This window comes from Papio anubis, chromosome 14 (genome assembly GCF_008728515.1).
Source record: "Papio anubis isolate 15944 chromosome 14, Panubis1.0, whole genome shotgun sequence".
Lineage (NCBI taxonomy): Eukaryota > Metazoa > Chordata > Mammalia > Primates > Cercopithecidae > Papio > Papio anubis.
Genome location: NC_044989.1, coordinates 102,188,698 through 102,211,362, shown reverse-complemented (window position 1 = coordinate 102,211,362; position 22,665 = coordinate 102,188,698). Strand labels below are relative to the sequence as shown.

Here is a 22,665-nt window from a genome sequence, read left to right as displayed (position 1 = left end):
GGCCTGGCACAATGGCTTATACCTATAATCCTAGCACTTTGTGAGACCAAGGCAGACAGATTGCTTAAGCTCAAGAGTTTGAGACCAACCTGGGCAACATGGTGAAACCCTGTCTCTACAAAAAACAAATACAAAAATTAGCCAGCATGGTGGTACATGCCTACAGTCCCTGCTACTCAGGAGGCTGAGGTGGGAGGATCACCTGAGCCTGGGGAGGTTGAGGCTGCAGTGAGCTGTGATCCTGCCATTGCACTTCAGCCTGGGCAACAGAGTGAAAGCCCATCTCAAAAAAATAAAAAAATGAAAATGAAAATAAAGATCAACCAAAGGGAAGGATTTATTTTATTTTATTTTTATTTTTATTTTTATTTATTTATTTATTTTGACAAAGTCTCCCTCTGTGGCCAGGCTGGAGTGCAGTGGTGCGATCTCAGCTCACTGCAACCTCTGCCTCCCGGGTTCAAGCAATTCCCCTGCCTCAGCCTCCCAAGTAGCTGGGACTACAGGCGCCCGCCACCATGCCTGGCTAATTTTTTGTTTTTTAGTAGAGATGGGGTTTCACCATGTTGGCCAGCATGGTCTCTATCTCCTGACCGCGTGATCCGCCCGCCTCAGCCTCCCAAAGTGCTGGAATTACAGGCACGAGCCACCACGCCCGGTGGGAAGGATTTTTACGTATCTAGAGTGGAGGAGACTTTTGTAAGTGATTTGTACATGATCTAAGGGCACTCCAATCAGGATCTGACCCCATGGCTCTAGGAAGAACTTTTAAATGGCGGAAGTAGAGTTAGAAAAAAGAGTTTCTGCTAGAAGGCCACAAAGCATCGTACTTGATTGATTAGGATGTGCCAGTGGGTGTGTATGAATGTTTACAGAAGCAGACACATCCAGCCCCTAAGAGCTGCCCAAGGCTCTTGAAGGCCACTAGCATGCAGTGTCCTCTCCTGGAGACAGCAGGCCTGCTGAGTAAGCTCACAAAAACTTGGGAACTCAAAGTGTACCCAAAGAAAACGACTGCTAAGTGGGAGCGTGCTGCTGAAGAAGCAATCTCGGGTTGCATGCACGGCTGCAAAGATGTAAATTAGCCCCTGCCTGGGGCCGCCAAGAAATCAGGTCAGGACCAGAAGTCATCATGAGGCTGATCTGAAAGATGCATAATGAACTTGCCCTTTCCTAGGGAGATGGTACCTTTTTATTAGATTTTTTCTCAAGATATGCAAAATAGATGGATTTCCCTGGAGCCCCCAATCACTTCCTATCAAGGCAAGGCAGAAAGAAACAAAGAATGCTGGGTGGTTACCAGAGGCTGTAGGTGGAGTCGATGCATAAAGATTTGAGCAGAAGCAAAGTACTTGCCAAGGGGTTTAAGAGCAGGCATTCGGCTGGGCATGGTGGCTCATGCCTGTAATCCCAGCATTCTGGGAGGCTGAGGGCGGGCAGATCCCCTGAGGTCAGGTGTTCGAGACCAGCCTGGCCAGCATGGTGAAACCCTGCCTCTACTAAAAAATACCAAAAAACAATTAGCCGGGTGTGGTGGTGGGCACCTGTAGTCCCAGCTATTCAGGAGGCTGAGGCGGAGAATTGCTTAAACCCAGGAGGCAGAGACTGCAGTCAGCTGAAATCGTGCCACTGCACTCTAGCCTGGGGGACAGAGCAAGACTCTGTCCAAAAAAAAAAAAAAGGGCATGCATTCTGTGGCCTCAGTTTGAATGCTGTCTTTCCAACTTTGTAGCTGTGTGACTTTGGGCAAGTTACCTAACTTTTCTGAGTTTCAGTGTCTTTACCTATAACATACAGACAGTAATAGTATGGACCTCACAGACCTGTTATAGAGATTAATTTTAATTATAACACAAATTAATATTTACATTTTGTTTAGGACAGGGTCTTGTACACAGCAAGCTAAATAAGTGCTTATTACGTAAACTCTTACGTCAGATCTGGAGTTCCAGCTGCTTTTACTACCCAGCAACCCATCACAAACCTAGGGGCATGAGCAACCACCCTTTGGGTCATGATCCCAAATTCCATGACCCATGTGGCTGGGGCTTGCCTTTGCTCCACAATGTCTGGGGCCTCAACAAGGGAGGCTCAAAACACTGGGAGAGAGCTGGGCAGGGTGGTTCACACCTGTAATCCCAGCACTTTGGGAGGCCAAAGTGGGCGGATCACCTGAGGCCAGGAGTTCGAGACTGGTGTGGCCAATATGATGAAACCCCATCTCTACTAAGAAAAAAAAAAAAATCTGCAGGGCATGGTGGTGCACGCCTGTAATCCCAGCTTCTTGGGAGGCTAAAGCAGGAGAATTTCTTGAATCTGGGAGATTGAGGTTGCAGAGAGCTGAGATCACGCCACTACACTCCAGCCTGGGTGACAGAGGGAGACCCTGTCTCAAAAACAAAACAAACAAACAAAAAAAAAACCCCAAAAAACAAAAAACAAAATAAACAAATAAACAAAATGCTGGGAGATACTCAGGTGGCTGAGGCTGAGTCATCCCCGCTATGTCTGGAGCCAGGCTGAGGTGGCTGGAAGGCTTAGCTCGGCTGGGATTGTTGGCTGGTGCACCTGTACACCCCTTCCTCATGTCTCTGGCTCTGCATGTCACAGGAGCTAGATTCCAAGATGGAGTGTCCCAAGAGTAAGCAAGTGAAGAGCTCAAGAGGGTATGTGGCCTTTTGTGACCTAGCCTGGGACATCACAGAGCATCACACCCACTACACTCTAGAAGTTGAAGCTGGCACAAGTTGGCTGAGACTCAGGGGGAGAGGACATAGAGCCCACTTCTCCATGACATTTGCTCTGACGGGGGTCCCAGTGGCCCCAGCAGCTTTGGATGTCCCATGTGCATAGCTGGAATGAGCAGGCCCCCGGGATTCTTCCAGAGGAGCAGAAGTCTCAGGCTGACTTTGTTCACTCTGCTGGGTAGGCCTAACTGAAAGGGCTCTAAGAACTCATGCCTGTTTCATAGGGACTGCCGCTCAGGACTTTGAAGTGACTTGCAAAGGCCACACCACCAGGACCAGAGCCTGCTTCTCCATCCCTGCCTCCTGGCACAGCTGCTGATAAATCCCATTACCTGAATTCCATGCTGAGTTGCTATTCTTATTCCACGGAGGCTGCCTGTGCGCCATTGTTTTAATTACAGGCTGTTATTTCATTTGAAAAGTCAGCGATAGGATTAAGGGTACTGTCATTTTAAAAGCCAGACTCCTGGCCTAAAACCGCTCAGTGAATCAGAGGACAAATGTTCCCATTGTGCTCGTTAAAAATAGGAGCAATGGAAAAAGTGACAGAATGCGATGAATAGCATTAAAGTGTAATTACATTTACTGCAGAAGTGAGCCTCAGGAAGAGTCTACCCCAGGCAGGGAAGCTCAGTCAGAGCCTGTGACACTAAAAACCCAAAGCCTCCGCGGACGGCCCCTTTCAGGTTTTGAGTGTTTATACCGTATATTGTTACAGATCGTTCTTAGGAGCCATCAACCTTATTAGGGGTACTTGAAAGAACTGTGTCTTTCCAAAGGAAAAGAAGAACCACGTAGCTCACCTTGATTCTCAGAATGTAGCTTTCCTGTTGTTCTCATGAGGAACGTTATACAGTTTCTGTATTTTTTGCCTCAATAGTCAAATGTAGTAGCTGAGTTGGACATATCTGAAAGGCAGGGTTAATGTTTTTCTTTTAATGAAAACAGTTCGTGTTTTTCTCATTTTAAAACAACACATTCTTGCCATATAAAATTTGTTTAAATGTATGAAGAAAGTAAACGTTAGTCTAAATCCAGCCACCCACAGATAAAGCACTGCTAACGTTTTGGTGAATATCCTTTCAAACTACCATCTTTATGCAGATTTATAGATAGTGCTTTTTTGTTGCTGTTGTCAAAGCTCAGCAGTATATTCTGAGCCTTTTTTTTTATGATAATAAATGTAGAGTTACATTACTATGTCTAATGACTATCTGGTATTCTGTATGATCAGCCTATCAGAATTGATTAATCATAACATGATTAATCAAGTATAATTTTGGCTCACATCTGAAAATTATTCTTTTACTCTAATGAATGACAAATTATTTCTATAATATATAAATACGTGTGTGTGTATAAATGTATACATATATACACACACACACGCCATGCTTTGATGAACATGTATCTGAATGCATTTGGCAAATTATTTTCTTAGAATGTATTTCTAGAATATATATTTCTAGAAACGGACTTGCTGGGTAAAAGACATATGCATCTACTATATTTTTCTTTTTTTTTTGGGACACAGTCTCACTCTGTTGCCCAGGCTGGAGTGCAGTGGTGCAATCTCAGCTCATACCAACCTCTGCCTCCCAGGTTCAAGCGATTCTCCTGCCTCAGCCTCCTGAGTAGCTGAGATTACAGGTGCCCACCACCATGCCCGGCTAATTTTTGTATTTTTTATTACTATTTTTTTTTTGAGGTGGAGTCTCGCTCTGTCGCCCAGGCTGGAGTGCAGTGGCACGATCTTGGCTCACTGCAAGCTCCACCTCCCGAGTTCACGCCATTCTCCTGCCTCAGCCTGCTGAACAGTTGGGACCACAGGCCCCCGCCACCATGCCCAGCTAATTTTTGTATTTTTAGTGGAGACGGGGTTTCACCATGTTAGCCAGGATGGTCTCTATCTCCTGACCTTGTGATCTGCCCGCCTCTGTCTCCCAAAGTGCTGGGATTACAGGCGTGAGCGGCCGCGCCCGGCTGTTCATTGCATCTTAAAAATAGTAGCACTTTGTTGTGTGTCTACTGTTGTTTTCCCTCCGTTTTTCTTGGTTTTGAACTAGTTTATTTATTTTTATTTTTTATTTTTTTTTGCCATATAGAAGGGTTACAAAGTTAAATGTTTCCATATTTTCCATTATAGCTTCTGGTAGTAACTAGAATTTACCTAAGACCGGGAGAAAAAAAAAAGTCACCTATGTTTTATTCTGGCTTTGTACTGTTTTCATTTGCTCTGTTATAATTTTAGTATAAGAAATCCAGGAAATCTATTTTGCTTCCCAAATGGCCGTCCAATCAGGATTTACTTTTTACCACTTGGTTGGAGAGGTAGGGGAAGAGGAAACTGGAAAAAATAGAAGCTGAAGGCAGGACTAGATGTGTCTCCCTCCCCAGCCTCCTTTCTCTGCAGAGGTGGAGGAATCAGGGAAGCTATCGTGGCTTTAGGTGTTGACTTTTGTCAATCTTTGCTGAAGCCAGGAGTGAAATTGAGACAGTATTCAGATTCTTGGAACCTGAGTTAGCGTTAAAGGGGATGACAAACAGGCTGTTGTTAGAAGGTAGTTGCATGCAATAGGAAGAGTTTCCACCTCCCTCAGAGGTTGCCTTTCTCATTTCTCCAAATGATTTCACAGTTGGCCTAAGTTTCCTTTACTTCTCCCTACCATGGTGTGAGATTAACTTGAATGCTGACGCTATGTGGTGGTGAGCGGCAGTGGGTGTATCTTGCCCATACACCCCTAGAGGACAGGGACTGACCAACTCACCCAACAGTCCTCTGCATGCACAGGGTCCCCGCACATGGCACATAGTTGGTGCTCAGAAGGCCTTTGCAGGAACAAAGGAAAACACAAGCACCCACCGCAGTGATGGCTGATTTTGTCTTGTCTGCAATGGAGGTTAGTCACCACTAGGTGTCATGGCGAGTCAAGTAAAATGTTGGTTCATGGTTACAAATTATGCATTGACTGTATTCATCTTCATGCATGCACACATGGCAATGTTTTAAAAAGCATCTGTTGAGTGTCTTCTGCATGACACACATGTTCTGGTGCTGAGGATCCTGCCCTGGCTGAGCTTCTGGACCCGGTGGGGAGAAATCCACAGTGAGTACTGAGAGGAGGGGCCAAAGTCCGGTGGAGGCACCTAGGAGGAGCGCCTGCTTACCCTGGAGGGATGGGGAGCAGCTTCCAGAGCGAGGAGCCTTCTAAGGTAAGTTTTGAAGAGTAAGGATAGGTAAAACAAACAAACAAAAACAAACCCAGGTTATACTTTCTCCCAGGAAAGTCAGCCTGAAGGCTGGCCCAGATTTTGTTCTTGTTGAGGACGGAGATTTTACAACTTGTCCAGAGGCTTTGGCAGAGGTTTGCGTGTCTTTTGAAGAATTACCTGGTCTTTATCCATTTGTTAACATTGAGGCATTCCTGCATATTAAAGACCCTTAACACTTTGCTGTCTGTTTACTGTTATTTTTCCTTCATTTATCTTTGTTTTGAACTAGTTTTTGTTTTGTCTTATTTTCCTGAGTTTCTGATGTTTATTTCATTTGCCTAAGTTTCCTTGACTTCTCCCTACAATGCTATAATATTAATGCTTGTGCTGACTCTATGGTTTCTGTGTATCGTCTGGATATTTGTTGCAGTTTAAAGTTCAGATTTCTTTTTCTTTTTATTTTTTTGAGATGGAGTTTTGCTCTTGTTGCCCAGGCTGGAGTTCAATGGCATGATCTCGGCTCACCACAACCTCTGCCTCCCGGGTTCAAGCGATTCTCTTGCCTCAGCCTCCCGAGTAGCTGGGATTACAGGCATGCGCCACCATGCCCAGCTAATTTTTTTTTATTTTTAGTAGAGACAGGGTTTCTCCATGTTGCTCAGGCTGGTCTGGAACTCCTGACCTCAAGTGATCCACCCACCTTGGCCTCCCAAAGTGCTGGGATTATAGGCGTGAGCCACCAGGCCCAGCCTAAAGTTCAAATTTCTAAGTTTTCATACTATCAGTATGACTACAACGATTACCTTGTTTGCCCTGGCCACTGTTAGGAAACAGCGGAGGAGGGCTGAGAGCAGGTTTGAGGCAGGGATGCAGTTGGCCTGTTCAAGTAGGGGCCTGGAAGACAGCGTTGGGTTGGGCCAGAGTCCTGGTCAGGAGCCGAGACCAGGTAACCCCCAATGGCAGTGGGACTTACCCAGGGGCCTAGTCTGCACCCTGACTGATAGAACTCTCACACAGGTCCTTTGGGGCCCTGTTGATCAGGGCAAAGCTGTGGGAAGCAGGCTGTGGCTGGAGGTGGCAGGTACGGGGGTCCCAGTGTACATGGTGTCAGACTGGCCCATCTCACTGCCCCTATGCCATTAGGACTGGCAGCCAGACCACCCTCAGCTTGACCCTTAGCTCCTGCCACCTGTCTTTGAGCACCAAGCTCTCAAGAGGCACATATGTACGGTTGCTTCTTAATCTCAGTAGTTATTGCAAAAAAACTAAATTATTCCTGTGATTCTTTTTGAATTTTCAATTAAAAAACCCCTCATTCGTAGTTAACATCCAGGATTCATGGTCCAGTGGGTCTTGAGTGAATGGTAATGGTATGATTCTAGAGACACCCGCAGGTGGCCCAGCCAGGCTGAGCTTCCATCATCTTCTGAAAGATGTTTCTCTCAATCCCACTTCCGATGGCAGAGGAAGTTTCCCAAACCAACTTCTCTCAAGAAAGTCGGGAAGATCGGACAGAATTTCCTCTCATTTTGCTGGAGATAATGGGGCCTTGAGGTCACTGACTCTTGAAATCTTCCTCCATCCAGATTTTTTGTTCTTCGTCAGCATAAGTACCTGGGACCTTACATGTAGCCCCTGCGTCATTTCAGAAATGATCTCCAGTGCCCAGGCTCTGATGCCCAACAGACCTGAACTTACATCCCAAGCTGAGCAAACAGCTTTTGCTCTCCAGGCCTTCATTTCTACACAGCAGGAATGATAATACTGTGCACCTTCTAAGTACCCACAAGCACAAGAGACAATGAATGGAAAGTGCTTCAGAGCCCTGTGCTCAGGTGGTGCTGGCCGTAGCTGGACTGCGGGGATAGATGTTGAGTGTCCAGGTTCTAGCATCATGAAACAGAATCCGGCCGGTTGAGAAATCCTGCCTACAAGTATACCTCCATTAATTAGTGTCTTTTCCATGAACATTTTTATTAAAAAAAAGAAGAAAAGCTTCTCAACCCAAGGGCATGTTCAGATTTGTTGAAAGTAGTTGTAAGGCCGTTTCATTATTCACTCTACTTTTCATATGTTTGAAATACTTTGTAAGAATAAATACAATAATATCAGGCTGTGTGCGGTGGCTCATGCCTGTAATCCCAGCACTTTGGGATGCTGAGATGGGTGGATCACCAGGCTAGCCAACATCGTGAAAGCCTGTCTCTACTAAAAATACAAAAAAATAACTGGCATGGTGGTGCACGCCTGTAATTCCAGCTACTGGGGAGGCTGAGGCACAAAAATTACTTGAGCTGGGGAGGCAGAGGTTGCAGTGAGGTGAGATTGTGTCACTGCACTCCATCCAGCCTGGGTGACAGAGTGACAGAGTGAGACCTTGTCTCAAAGAAAAAAAGAAGAAGAAGAAGGAGGAGGAGGAGGAAGAGGAGAAGAAGAAGAAGAAGAAGAAGAAGAAGAAGAAGAAGAAGAAGAAGAAATAACAATGATATCAGCTTAAAACAAAAGAATTCATTTGAAATTTGCCAGTCTTTTAAATTTTGTTTTCTTTTTAAAAAATATTTGTTTTTGAGAGTCTCACTATGTTGCCCAGACAGTTCTGAAACTCCTGGGCTCAGGTTCCTCCCATCTCAGCCTCTGGAGTATCTGGGATTACAGGCACATCCCACTGCACCCAGCTTTCTTTTCTTGTAAGTTCAATGAAACCGAATTGTATGCTTTTGCTTTTCAAAACGCTATGCACAAAAATGCCATTTTATATATTAAGAATTATTTCCCTAAATCTATTCTTTTGCATATAGGTTTGGTGAACCTCTAGAATGATACTCCCAAAATATTATTTTTTAAGAAATTATTTTTGGGTGGTAGCCTATTGGGTAAATTTTTCCTGAACACTCTATTTTGTATTCTTTTCATTATTTGGATAATTTTACAGAAGCAATAGTTATATTCTGTGAACACAGAGGTAGAAAGAGAAATAATAAAATTCTTTCCCCTCTCAGAGGCCCACTGGGCCGCATGCAGCAAGAGTTTGGGGGCAGTGAGGTCCCGGGGTCGGTGGAAGGAGGGGACAGGGAGCCACAGGGTGGGTGCTGAGGTGGACATGGCCTTGGGGAGCACGCTGCCTAGCCAGTCCATGCCCCTGTCACAACCTTTGCCCCCAGCGCGCGGGCCTCCAGCTCTGGAATCATCCTCCACTAACCCGACACCTGCAGGCCGAGCTGTCATGCAAGGAAGCGGCCACGCGAGGGCGCGATCCAGCAGGGATCTGTGCCTGGGGTCTGTGCATCCTTCCGCAGCCAGAAGAAACCTCTTTGAGGAAGAGGATGGATAATGAGCTTGCAATACACCAGGGAGGGGGGCAGCGTCCCCAGAGGCTTTTCCATGCACCCTCTTTCTGAGCAGCTCCGGGTCAGCTCCCACACAAATTGCTCATAACTCATTAGTCACCCTTAATCTCTCCAACAATGACATCCTGTACTTAGGCGGTGTCTTAACCCCCTGAAAATGCCTTCGTGGCAACGTCTCTGTGGCGTAAGCGTGTCCCATTTTGCAAGGGAGGGAATTAAATTTCAGAGAAGTTAAGCGATCCACGGAATTTCAGTAGCAGAAATAAGTCTAGAACAGAGATTACCCAACTTGACTCAAACAAATGGCAAAACGTTTGTCATGAGGAATTTAATTCTTTAAACCATTTCTTTGCTTTATCTTCTTGCTTGGAATATTCATCGCCTGTGTGCCCACTAAAACCTGCCTTCTCTGAGACCACGTTCTTTATGCCAGTCTTATCTCCCGTGCCTCCTGGGCTTAGGAATCGGATGAGCCTGATTGTGGATCTGGGTCCTGCCCCCTGACTGTGTGGGGTTACCTGGATTTCCTGAACTTCAGTCTCCCCTCATGGAAAATGGGGATGGTATGCCTTCCTAGGTGAAGGTGATCTCAATATAATTATCAGCTGGCGACTATACAGGCAGTTGCCAATCAGCCTGTGGGACACACGGGTGGCTGGATCAGTCTGGCAGGAGCAGGTGGAGAGAATTACCAGGGGATGTGCTGGCCCCATGAGGACCCAGGTCCGCACTGCTCAAGACTTCACCTGCTACTTGGCATTAAAGCCTCTTTACCCTTGTCTCCCCAATGGACAATACATTCCTAGGTGCAAGGGCCTCTGCCTTTCACCGCTGCTCTCTTGGAGATGGGCAATGTAATTTCATGTATCAGAAGACGGCTGCCAAGCACCAAGTTTTGTTTGCTCCTTCCCCTGTCTCCTAAGTTCACAAATAAGCAACAGCCCTGAGAATCCTCGTGGTGGCCTTGGAACCTCGAGCACATAAAGTATATTTGGGAGTCCGGAGGGCCTTAGCTCCCTTGTGCTGGTGGGGCCAAATGAAGTTGGGTGTGTCGTGTGTGCCCTGCCAGCACGGGCACTAGCATCCGTCTCAATGCTGGCGATTCCTGGAGCACCCGTTGTTCTCTGGATGCCCCATTTACCATGGCAACATCTCTGGGCCATTGCCTGTGTGGAGGACTTCTTTTGACCACGACCGCTAATTCTGAGTCTTGTTACCTCCATGCGTAGAGGAAGGCACAGGCCCCCCTCTACGGAGGGCGGCCCCCTCTGCCCCCAGGTGGGGAGCCCAGGCTGAAAGCTCACACTGCCAAGGTGGGAGTCTTGTTTACAAAGTAAGAAAAGTGGCCGGGCACGGTGGCTCATGCCTGCAATCCCAGAACTTTGGGACACCGAGGTGGATGGATCACCTGAGATCAGGAGTTCGAGACTGGTCTGGCCAACATGGTGAAACCCTGCCTCTATTAAAAAGACAAAAATTAGTCAAGGTGGCTCAAGCCTGTAATCCCAGCGACTTTAGAGGCCGAGACGGCAGATCACGAGGTCAGGAGATCGACCATCCCCGCCAACACTGCTAAACCCCGCCTCTACTGGGGTAAAAAATACAAAAACTAGCCGGGCGAGGTGGCGGGCGCCTGTAGTCCCAGCTACTCGGGAGGCTGAGGCAGGAGAATGGCGTGAACCCGGGAGGCGGAGCTTGCAGTGAGCTGAGATCCGCCACTGCACTCCAGCCTGGGCGAGCAGAGCGACTCGGCCTCAAAAAAAAAAAAAAAAGACAAAAAATTAGCTGGGTGTGGTGGCTCATGCCTGTAATCCCAACTACCTGGGAGGCTGAGGTAGGAGAATCGCTTGAATCCGGGAGGCGGAGGTTGCAGTGAGCTGAGATCGCGCCACTGCACTCCAGCCTGAGTGACAGAGTGAGACGCTGTCTCAAAAAAAAAAACAAAAGAAAAAGAAAAGAAAAGAAAAGAAAGCCCATGGGCTTTGGACACAGGGCCCGGGGGATGCCGGTTTCATCTGCACGGCAGCTCCTAGAAGATGGAAACATGTGATGAGGAGGCAGGGAAGGTGGCCGAGGTGCGGGTTCTGCTCATTCTGCAGGCATTTAGATGGCACCGAGCCACCCCTCTGGGCCTGCGCCCTGGAGAGGGCTGTGCTGGGAGGGAGGCTGGGGCTGGAAGCTGGGGCTCCCCACCTGGCAGTGGGAGGGTCTGGCTGAAGTCAAGACCCACTGAGGCTGTAGGGTCCTGTGCGCCAGATGGTTGGGAAAGGGGTGAGGCAGGTTAGGGGAGGAGCTTTCACCCCACAGCCAGGAAGCTCTGTGCTGGAGGACACAGATGTAGATGTGAGAGTCTGTGAATGCTGTGGTCCAGGATCCCCTAGACTCTGAGTATCTGCCTGCTGCAGGCCCAGGGGACCAGGACAATCTTCCCTCATGCAGGGGTTGAGGACAGAGGCTCAGAAAGGGGCAGTGGCTTGCCCAAGGTTGCACAGGGTTACCAGCACTGGAAACCAAGTCTCCTCGCCACCTTCCCAGTCACTCCCCTTTCTGTCACAGCTCGGTGCCCACTGCTTCCCACCCTGCCCCCTTTCCCGCCTGTCTCATGCCCCATGGCCTCTGTGGGTACTGCGCTGGGAGCCCAGCACTTTCTAGCCTGGGGCCAGATGGCTGCAGGGCAGGCAGTGGGTGTGGGGGCTGAGACCTGAGGTGCTGGGCATGCCAGCCCTGGGGGAAATCCTGGGACGGCCTTCCTGCAGGAAGCCCACTGCTTCTCCTGGTGGTCTTAGGATCAAACTTTCTGTAGAGGGGCTTGGGAAGCCATTGTGTGCAAACTCCCTCTCAACACATGGTAAAAAAGCCCTATGTGGCCGGGCGCGGTGGCTCACACCTGTAATCCCAGCACTTTGGGAGGATCACCTGAGACCAGCCTGATCAACATGATGAAATCCTGTCTCTACTAAAAATACAAAAATTAGCTGGGCGTGGTGGCAGGTGTCTGTAATCTCAGCTACTTAGAAGGTTAAGGCAGGATAATTGCTTGAACCTGGGAGGTGGAGGTTCCAGTGAGCCGAGATCTCACCACTGCACTCCAGCCTGGGCAACAAGAGTGAAACTTCGTCTAAAAAAAAAAAAAAAAAAAAAAAAAAGTCGCATGTGATCAGAGCCCAGAAGATCCATTCTGAGCGCTTCCAGCAATAAGGGGACCAGGTAAGCACCCCCAAACCAGAGCCTTTGCTTGCGAGAAACTCCCCAGGTGGGGCCTACCCCTCAATCCCTCCCACCCCCCTGCCTCCCTGTGCCTTCCCAGGAGGGGCCACATCCTCCTGAAGGCCCAGGAGTCTGAGTCCTGTCCTGGGGCTGAGATCTCAGGCACATCGCCCTGGGTCCTTGGCTCCTCGCCAGCCCCACACCTCCAAACCCACTTCATCCTCAGTTCTTCCTGCTTTAGTGCTGGTTTGTTTCTTTCTTTCCTTCTTTCTTTCTCCTTCCTTCCTTCTTTCCTTTTTCCTTCCTTCCTTCCTTCCCCTTCCTCCCTTCCTCCCTCTTTTCCTCTTTTCCTCCTTCCTTTCCTCCTTTCTTCCTTCACCTTCCTCCCTCCCTCCTTTCCTCCTTTCCTCCCTTCCTTCCTCCCTCCCTCCTCCTTCCTTCCTTCCTCCCTCCCTCCTTCTCTCTCTTTCTTTTCTTTCTTTCTTTCTTTCTTTTCTTTCTTTCTTTCTTTCTTTCTTTCTTTCTTTCTTTCTTTCTTTCTCTCTTCTTTCCTCTCTCTCTCCTTCCTTCCTTCCTTCCTTCCTTTTGACGGAGTCTCACTCTGTTACTCAGGCTGGAGTGCAGTGGTACAATCTCAGCTCCTCCACCTCCCGGGTTCAAGTGATTCTCCTGCCTCAGCCTCCAGAGTAGAAGGGACTGCAGGTACGAGCCATCACATCCAGCTAATTTTTGTATTTTTAGTAGAGACGGGGTGTTGCAATGTTGGCCAGGCTGTTCTCAAACTCCTGACCTCAGGTGATCCACCCACCCCGGTCTCCCAAAGTGCTGGGATTACAGGCGTGAGCCTCCGCGCCTGGCCTACTGCTGGTTTTCTAATTGCCTTCCTGCTTCCAGTTGTGTCCCCTTGCGATAGATTCTCAGCAGGCCACACCGTGATGGCTCTAAAGTACAAACCCAATTGCATCACTCTTATGCTCCTTTTCGCCTTGGGCCCCGGGGGCTGTTTTCTGGAAAGTTCCTGCCCCTGTGCTTAGGGCTCCTGGCCTGCCCTGGTTGCTCGCATCACAGAGCTTGGCCCTGGCCTGCGTGCCGCTCTGTCCCGCCCCAGCAGGGAGGCCCTAGAGGACAGGGGTCCTTCTCGTCGTGTGCAGAGTAGGTGCTCAACAATGTCACCCAGAGGAGGGCGGGATGCACATGAGGACTAGGGGCGAGGTCGTCCATGCCATCCCAGCCTGGTCCTGGGTGCCTCTGCACATGTGCGGCCGGGGCTCCCACGGTGTTCCACAGGCTTCTCTGGACATTTGATGTGGGGTCCGTGCCTCTTCCCCTCCACGTGCCCTCAGTGGAGCGGGCTGTCCCGCCACTGTCTCAGGTACACATTGTGACCTTGGGCACATGGGAGGGAGTGAAGAGGGGACAAAGCCCTTCCACGCTCTGGCTTTCCGGACCCTGAGGATTTCCCGTCGTCAGGAGAGTCTGGGTCCTCACGGCCTCAGATGGCTTTCAGGAGCCCCTGGCAACTTTTGCCTTTATGGGCCCTTCCTCCGTAAAACATGATTAAAAATTCCACTTTATGACAGAGTTGGTACAAAGATGAAAATAATCCAGGCAGAATGCATTATTTTGTATTCATTACTGTGATGCTCATTTTTTATTCTTAATCGAAGCAAATTAAAATGAAAACATTTCTGCGAGCCCCTCAGAGCCCTGCAGTCCCCTGGCTCTGCGCCTCCAGCAGGTCTTGGGAGCGGCGTCTTCTGAGCATCTTCAGAGCTGCGCCTTCGTGGAGGGCTTCACCTTTCCCTGGAAGTGGAAGGGCGGGCAGAAGCTCTCCCATGGCTCAGAGCGCAGAGTCAGAGGAAGCAAAGGCAGGCTGTGCAGGATGTGTGTGGCTACGTAATGGGCAACGTGAAAGCACAGAGACAGGCAGGCATCCTGAGACCTCCCCCACACCTCCCCCAGGAGCCTGTGCATGGTATGTTCACGTCTCTGTCCTCTGCCTGGAGAGCGCTCACTCCATCTCTCTGTGTCCTTCAGGCGGTCACCCATGCCGGGACAACAAACACTGCCCTGTGTCTTCTGCTGGTGCTCTCAAAAGCAGCACGTGACAAGCCCTGACTCACTAACCAGCACCAGTCATATAGAGCCGGTCACAATTATGGAAGGGAGCTAAGGGTGACAGCTGCTTTAAATACTCTCTGCAATAAAGCATGGTGCGGGGTTAGGGGACAAGATTATAGGGAAGGGTGTACAGACAGCGATTGGTTCTTAGAATTCCTTGGACTAAGTTAAAAAGGCTTCATAGAGAAGAAACTGCTTTTTGAAAGGGACATTTGGAATGAAAGAAAAGCAGGTGTCAACTTTGTGTACTCCAGAGTTATAGTCATAATCAGGCAGTGTTCCGGGTTTTCACCCTGGGCAGGGGAGGAGCCTGCCATCATCTACCCGTCACATCTCTTCTGAGCACAAATGATGTGTGCAGGGCATGGGGCCATGTCCTTGGTGGAGCGGGACAGCCTGGAAGTCAGAATCCTGGTGAGCTCTTTGCTTTGTCAATGGTTAAGCTGTGACACTCTGGCACCCTCACCGCCCCCAACCCCCACCTCATTTCAAATGCAGACTAACATTGGTATAAAGAGAACTTCCAAGGCCCAGTGTGGCGACTCACACCTATAATTCCAGCACTTTGGGAGGCCGAAGCAGGTGGATCATTTGAGGTCAGGAGTTCGAGATCAGCTTGGCCAACATGGTGAAACCCCGTCTCTACTAAGAATACAAAAAAAAAAAAAAATTAGTTGGGTGTGGTGACACATGACTGTAGTCCCAGCTACTTGGGATTCTGAGGCAGGAGAACTGCTTGAACCCGGGAGGTAGAGGTTACAGTGAGCCAAGATCACACCACTGCACTCCAGCATGGGCGACAGAGTAAGACTCGATCTCTCTCTCTCTCTCTCTCTCTCTCTCTCTGTCTCTCTCACACACACACACACAGAAGAACTTCCTGAGCGATAAAAGAAGAAAGAAATTACTGGGGAAAATCCCACATTGTATCATCTTTTGGTTTCCATGAGTATCTGTGAGACCCAGACTGGCAGCGTTTTACCCGTGAGTTTGGCAAATCCAAAAGATTGGCTCTCCGCCAAGAATGATAGAACCCAATTCTACATCCATGTTTATTTTTGAAACATTTCCTAGGAGTGAAAATAGTTTCTATTGTTTTCTGCTATCTGAGGCCCCCTTAGGGTGGAATCCCCTCTGTGGAGACCGCACGCTGAGGTGACCGTACACTGAGGTGACTGTCACAAGGTCCTTCTCACCATGCCCAAGCCCAGGGGTGCAGAGCATCCCATCCCCGCATCAGGTTGCCTTTCTGTAACAGTCACATGACAAGCTCATGTGGCCCTTAAGTGGCTTCGATGCATCACACAAGTTTTTGTTGAAACCAGCAGGGCTCGTTTCAGAAGATGACCCCGTTGTCCTTCCATGCAGCCTAGCGGAGAAGCTGCCCAGGTCCTCACATTGCCCTGGAACGAAAGCAGCTTCTGGTAGACCGAGCTGAGACTCTGATGGGCCTGGCTTGGTGCCTGGTCCTGCCTCTGAGGGTGGTCAACCTTGACAAGTTCTTTTTCTTTTTTTTTTTTTTTTTGAGACAGAGTCTCGTTCTGTCGCCCAGGCTGGAGTGCAGTGGCCGGATCTCAGCTCGCTGCAAACTCCGCCTCCCAGGTTTACGTTACAGGCGCCTGCCACCTTGCCAGGCTAGTTTTTTGTATTTTTAAGTAGAGACGAGGTTTCACCGGGTTAGCCAAGATGGTCTCGATCTCCTGACCTCGTGATCCGCCCATCTCGGCCTCCCAAAGTCCTGGGATTACAGGCTTGAGCCACCGCGCCCGGCCCACAAGTTCTTATAGACAAATACAGATGACCACAACCTTGCATGGTCATTTATGAAGGTCTTTCAGACCACACAGCCAACAGAGACCAAGTCCAGTTGGGAAGGAACTGAACTCAACTGTGGACACTGCCCCAGCCAAAAGTTTAGGACCTGGTCAGAAATGAATAGACTCAAGGCAAAAGAATCACAGACTTTCTGAGAACCTCATTCCAAAGTCGGCACGTTGACAAGCTGTGGATGAGGCTTCTTTCCTTTTGTTTGCATTAATATAGGTGTTTGAAAGATGAGCTCCCAAGCTGCATTACAAATTCCACTCTGATCCTTTGCAAACTTAGAAATGCATCTCACTGTAGCTGAGCTGGGTCCAGCCATCAGATCGAGGGGGTGCTTGTTCCTGTTGAAGTTTTATTGGCCTAAGATGGAATCTAATTTTTTTCCAATTAATCATCTGTATATATGTTCTCTGATGCCAAAGGACAAGGTAACCTGACCACAGTCATCTGCCAGCATTTTCAAGGAGAGACCAGGCCACTGAAGGCAGTTTATTATGAATATTGCCACTGGGCTTACTTGGATAAAATCATTTCTTTCCTCCCTCCCTCCCTCCCTCCCTCGCCCCTCCCCTCCCTCCCTCCCTCCCTCTCTTCCTTCCTTCTTCTTTCTGAATCCACTAAAATGTTAACTGTTTATTTAGGGTGTTGAGATTATAGCTGCTATATGTTTATTTATTTGGCATCTCTTAGCTTACTTGTCTCTCTCTTTTTTTTTTTCCCCCTCTTGTTGCCTGGACTGGAGTGCAATGGCATGATCTCGGCTCACTGAAACCTCCGCCTTGCAGGTTCAAGTGATTCTCATGCCTCAGCTTCCCGAGTAGCTGGGATTACACGCTCCTGCCACCACGCCCATCTAAATTTTTGTATTTTTAGCGGAGACAGGGTTTCACCATGTTGGCCAGGCTGGTCTTGAACGCCTGACCTCAGATGATCCACCTGTCTTGGCCTCCCAAAGTGCTGGGATTACAGGCATGAGCCACTGTGCCTGGCCTTCTTTTTTTTTATTATTTTACTTTTTCCATAAGTTGTTGGGGTACAAGTGGTATTTGGCTAGATGAGTAAGTTTTTAATGGCAATTTGTGAGATTTTGGTGCACCCATCACTGGAGCAGTATACATTGCACCCTACTTGTAGTCTTTTATCTCTTGCTACCCCCCACTCTTTCCCACAAGTCTCCAAAGTCCATTCTATCATTCTTATGCCTTTGCGTCCTCATAGCTTAGCTCCCCACATATCAGTGAGAACACACGATGTTTGGTTTTCCATTCCCGAGTTACTTCACTTAGAATAATAGTTTCCAATCTCATCCAGGTAAAGCCATTAATTCATTCCTTTTATGGCTGCATAGTATTCCATCATATATATATGTGTGTGTGTGTGTGTGTGTGTGTGTGTGTGTGTGTGTGTGTATATATACACCACTGTTTCTTTATCCACTCGTTGATTGATGGGCATTTGATTTGTTCCATATTTTTGCAATTGTAAATTGTGCTGCTATACACATGCGTGTGTAAGTATCTTTTTCATATAATGACTTCTTTTCCTCTGGGTAGATACCCAGTAGTGAGACTGCTGGATCAAATAGTAATTCTACTTTTAGTTCTTTAAGGAATCTCCACACCATTTTCCATAGTGGCTGTACCAGTTTACATTCCCACCTGCAGGGTGAAAGTGTTCCCTGATCACCACATCCACGCCAACATGTACTGTTTTTTGATTTTTTGATTATGGTCATTCTTGCAGGAGTCAGGTGGCATCACATTGTGGTTTTGATTTGCATTTCCCTGATCATTAGTGATGTTGAGCTTTTTTTCATATGTTTGCTGGCCATTTGTATATCGTCTTTTGAGAATTGTCTATTCATGTCCTTAGCTTAGTTTTTGATGGGATTTTTGCCTCCAGAATCCAAAGCATGATAAGTCATTCACTTGATTCTATGATTTTCCAGGTTAGGCCGCATGTCCACTGGAGCCTGGGCCATCAGGTCCACCTGAATCAGATGAGTTGAGGAAGGGAAAGAGAGAGAACATCAGTGGAAATCCAGGTACCATTGTGAAAAGAAGGCATAGCAGATGCTAGCCAGGCAATGAGAGCAGGTGACCACCGAGGGTGGTGAGAGCCAGGCTGGGGTTGCTCCCTGTGCTGTACTCCTAACCTCAGCCTGCAGAGCCTCCCAGGTGGACACTGTGATGCCAGAGTAGGAAGACTCATGACTTGTTCACTCACTCATTTGTTCAACAGCCATTCATTGAGAACTGATGATGGACAAGGTCCTGGGATAAACACTGCCCAGGATGCAAAAGATATAAGATGTGTTCCCAGTTCTTAAAGATCTCAGCTTTCTGGGTGGCTCATACTCACGTTATGTGTGATTGTTGAAAAAATGATGCCTTCTTTCTTGCTGGAGTTTCCTCGTTTCCTCCTTCTAGCAAAGAGACATAAAGAAATCTGTGCAATTTCCCAGGAGGTGTCTGACATTCACTGAGATAATAGACTGTTCTTGTGACTGGCGTTGAAAGTCCGTTTCAATGACAGATTCACTGTGGCCATGATAAGTGGGATTGGGAGCAGGGTGGCAGCCCACAGAGCCACTCACCTGCTCATTAGGTCTCATGGTCTTCTCTGTATCCAGGGAGGCCCCTGCCCCACTGCAGCCGAAGAACCAGCCATGGCCATGGGGTCTGGCCAAACGGTGGCTGGGGGCTTGCTAGGCCACAACTGGGGTTTCCCTGACTTTGTCAGTTTTTATTTCCCATCATGCCAACTATGTTTCAAATTTCAAAAAAAAGAAGAAAAAAAATCAATTTTTTTTTTCTTGCAATGAACTTATTCTTTCAACTTGAAGATGGAAAAATCAAAGTCAGAGTCCGCAAGTTTCTCAGGAGCTCTTGACCTACTTTTGGGGAAACCAGTTCTTGTTGGAACCACAAACCAGGGCACTGCTGCCAATGGCTTTATGCAATGTGCTGTCAGAAGCATATGGGAAGCTGGGTACCGGGGGGCCCCATCAGAAAACCCACGCATGAGCAATGACGACCTGACGCATTGCTGGGTTTTATCCACACCAAGTGTCCAGATTGACACTGTAGATCTCACATGGAACCTGCCAGGTCACCCTCCCTTTAGCCCTGTCTCCGTACCTCCCGCTGACCTGCACCTGCAGTGCAGCCTGTGGCTGTCACTGGCCTGAGTCAAGGAACTCTTGAGGAGCTCCCAGCTTAGAGGCTGGGGACTCAGTGTCCCACGCATCCTGCCCTGCGGCTCAGTCAAGCAACTGGGCTCCCACCAAGTTCTCATCTTGCTGCCAACTCCCCCATCTGTACCTCCTGCCCCAGGTCCCAGGATCCAGACCCACTTCTGCGCCTCTGCATCAGGGCCTTGCTCATGGCCCTGATGCCACACTGACTCTCCGACACCTCTCAGATACCTGTGGGGCACGCTGCGATTCTCACAGCTCCTTCCTGAGCTCCAAGGCCAGTGCTAGCACGGACTCCTTCTTGCATATCACACCATTCCTATGAGTCATAAACCCCAAAGCTTCTCTCTTAGAGGGAAAAATTAATTTTCACATTTTATGATTTCCTTTGATACAACTTAGTGTTCATGTCTCTCTCTCTCTCTCTCTCTCTCTCTCACACACACACAGGAAACAAACTGCCCAGAAAGGCTCATACGTAGGACTCACAGTCCCAAAGGCCACCCTGTCTCCCCCATAGCTGCCTGCCCATGGGGGACTTTGTCTCGCTTCATACTCAGACAGGATTACTTTGCTGCCCTGAGTCAGAGCACTTTCCGGATGTTGAGCATCATCATGCAATTAGGAAGAAAGAGCACGGCCGTCCTCCTGCCTCCTCGGGTTCGGTCCCCGAGCTGTCTGTCTCTAGCTCAGTTCCATGGCTGGAGAGTAGGAGTTCCTTGTCAGTGTTCCCAGCCAGGAGCTAGAAATAGTTCTGGCAATTGTTATTCTTGTCCAAAGCAAGGATCAATGCAGCTGACCACAGTGGCCCTGTGTGGGCGCCACATGTCTGTGAGTGTTGACTGACAGCAGAGGCAACTATCCCTGCATAGGCTGTCATGCAGCTAAGCTGGAGCAATGCCTTGCACTTATGAAGACAAAAGGCCCCTGGCAACTCCATCGTTCTGCAGTCCATGTGCTGTCACTCTGGGGCAGACTTCTCCCGGCTGCCCTCTGCCTGTGGCATTCCTCCTCTTTCCAGTAACCAGGCACGGGGAGGCGTGCATCCCAGGGTGACAGCTGTGGAGGCTGTGTGCTCTACAGTGGCCACAGACTCCCAGATGTTCTGCAAATGCACTAATCGAAGTGTCAATGGAACAGCAGAAAAACCCAGAAAACGACACACAAAGAAACACCTTCACATTCGAAAGGGTTGGCGTGTCCATCTTCTACACATGCATTTCTAGGTATGGAAGAAACCAACCAGCATGGTCATAGTCATGGTGATTTCCATTCCTGTTCTTTTTTTTTTGAGACAGAGTCTCACTCTGTTGCCCAGGCTGGAGTGCAGTGGCACGATCTAGGCTCACTGTGACCTCTGCCTTCTAGGTTCAAGCGATTCTCCTACCTCAGCCTCCCGAGAAACTGGGATTACAGGCACCCAGCTAATTATTGTAGTTTTGGTAGAGATGGGGTTTCACCATGTTGCCCAGCTGGTCTCAAACTCCTGGCCTTGGCCTCTAAAAGTGCTGGGATTACAGGCGTGAGCCACAGTGTCCGGCCGTTCCTGTCCTTTTGACACAAGATTCTAATCACTCTTCTTGAGAATTCTCTGAGCAACATATACTGTTTTACTCATGATAAATAATTCTTCTAACCAGCAATACCATCTATGATTTCGTATGTGATATGGTTTGGCTCTGTTTCTCCACTCAAATCTCTTACTGAAGTGTAAGTCCCAGTGTTGGAAGTGGGACCTGGTGGGAAGTGATTGGATCATGGGGGTGGAATTCTCATGAATGGTTTAGCACCATCCCGTTGGTGCTGTCTTTGCGATAGTGAGGGAATTCTCACAAGATCTGGTCATTTAAAAGTGTGTAGCACCTCTCCCACCCCTCTTGCTCCTGCTCTGGTCATGTGACACGCCTACTCTCCCTTCATCTTCCAGTGTGATCGGAAGCTTCCCGAGGCCTCCCAGAAGCTGAGCAGATGTTAGCACCTTGCTTCCTGTATGGCCTGCAGAACCATGAACCAATTAAACCTCTTTTCTTTAGAAATTACTCAGTCTCCGGTGTTTCTTTATAGCAATGCAAGAATGACCTAACACAGTGTGCTTTTCTATTTCATATGGCCTGTCAATTCCAGATTACCTGGACGATGGCCCTGCACAATGGGCCAGATTATAGAAAACTCCACAGCATGCAAACCTCATTGCTACACAGCTTTGAAATACGCCATGTAATTTTTTACACAAGCATTTCCTTCCTAATTACACGATGATGTTTTATTTTCTGCATCAGTGCCATTAGTGACCACATATACAGTGTGGACTCTATGTCCTTTGTGTTTACTCACTCATTGAATGCTCTCAATACCTCCGTCGGGTTTTAGTGAGGATAACAATAACTGCTTTAAGAAAGTGATTCAACAGTGCAGCGACTCTAAGCAGTTTGAAGATTACTTTTCTTTTATGTGATGATTTCATTGTCCCAAGTTGGAAGGCAACAAGGTTAAGCTGATGGCCATTGTTTATAGGTGGCTTGCAAAGTCACTCTGGTCACTGCTGCTCAAGCCATCAGAAACAGAGAACAAGGGTGTTGAGGTAGCATGCCAGCTCTTTTGAGGCCCAGCTTGGACATGGCACAAGTCACTTGCACTCATATTCCATGGGAGAGGACATAGCCACGTGACCATGCTTCAGGGGGTGCTGGGAAACCTGGCGTAGCCGGCCAGCACCTGCCAGGCCACAACTCTGCTGTTACAGAGAAGAGATAACTGCTCGCAGCCTCTACCACTGAGAGTTGCTATCTGTCTTAGCTTAAGTAGCCTAAAAAAACAGAAATTTTGCTGGGTGCAGTGGCTCATGCCTGTAATCCCAGCACTTTGGGAGTCTGAGGTGGGCAGATCGTGAGGTCAGGAGTTCAAGATCAGCCTGGCCAACATGGCGAAACCCCGTCTCTGTTAAAAATACAAAACTTAGCTGGGCGTGGTGGCAGGCGCCTGTAATCTCAGCTACTTGGGGGGCTGATGC

The 22,665-nt window shown here is 48.4% G+C and overlaps 1 long non-coding RNA gene across 1 annotated transcript; it reads left to right on the top strand.

The window, feature by feature from the left end:
* Window positions 1-4,625: 4,625 nt before the first annotated feature.
* Window positions 4,626-22,538, top strand: LOC108581710. The gene is made up of 3 exons (XR_001894341.3): window positions 4,626-5,960; window positions 18,408-18,503; window positions 21,583-22,538. It is a non-coding gene; the product is annotated as an uncharacterized LOC108581710 (long non-coding RNA).
* Window positions 22,539-22,665: the final 127 nt, after the last annotated feature.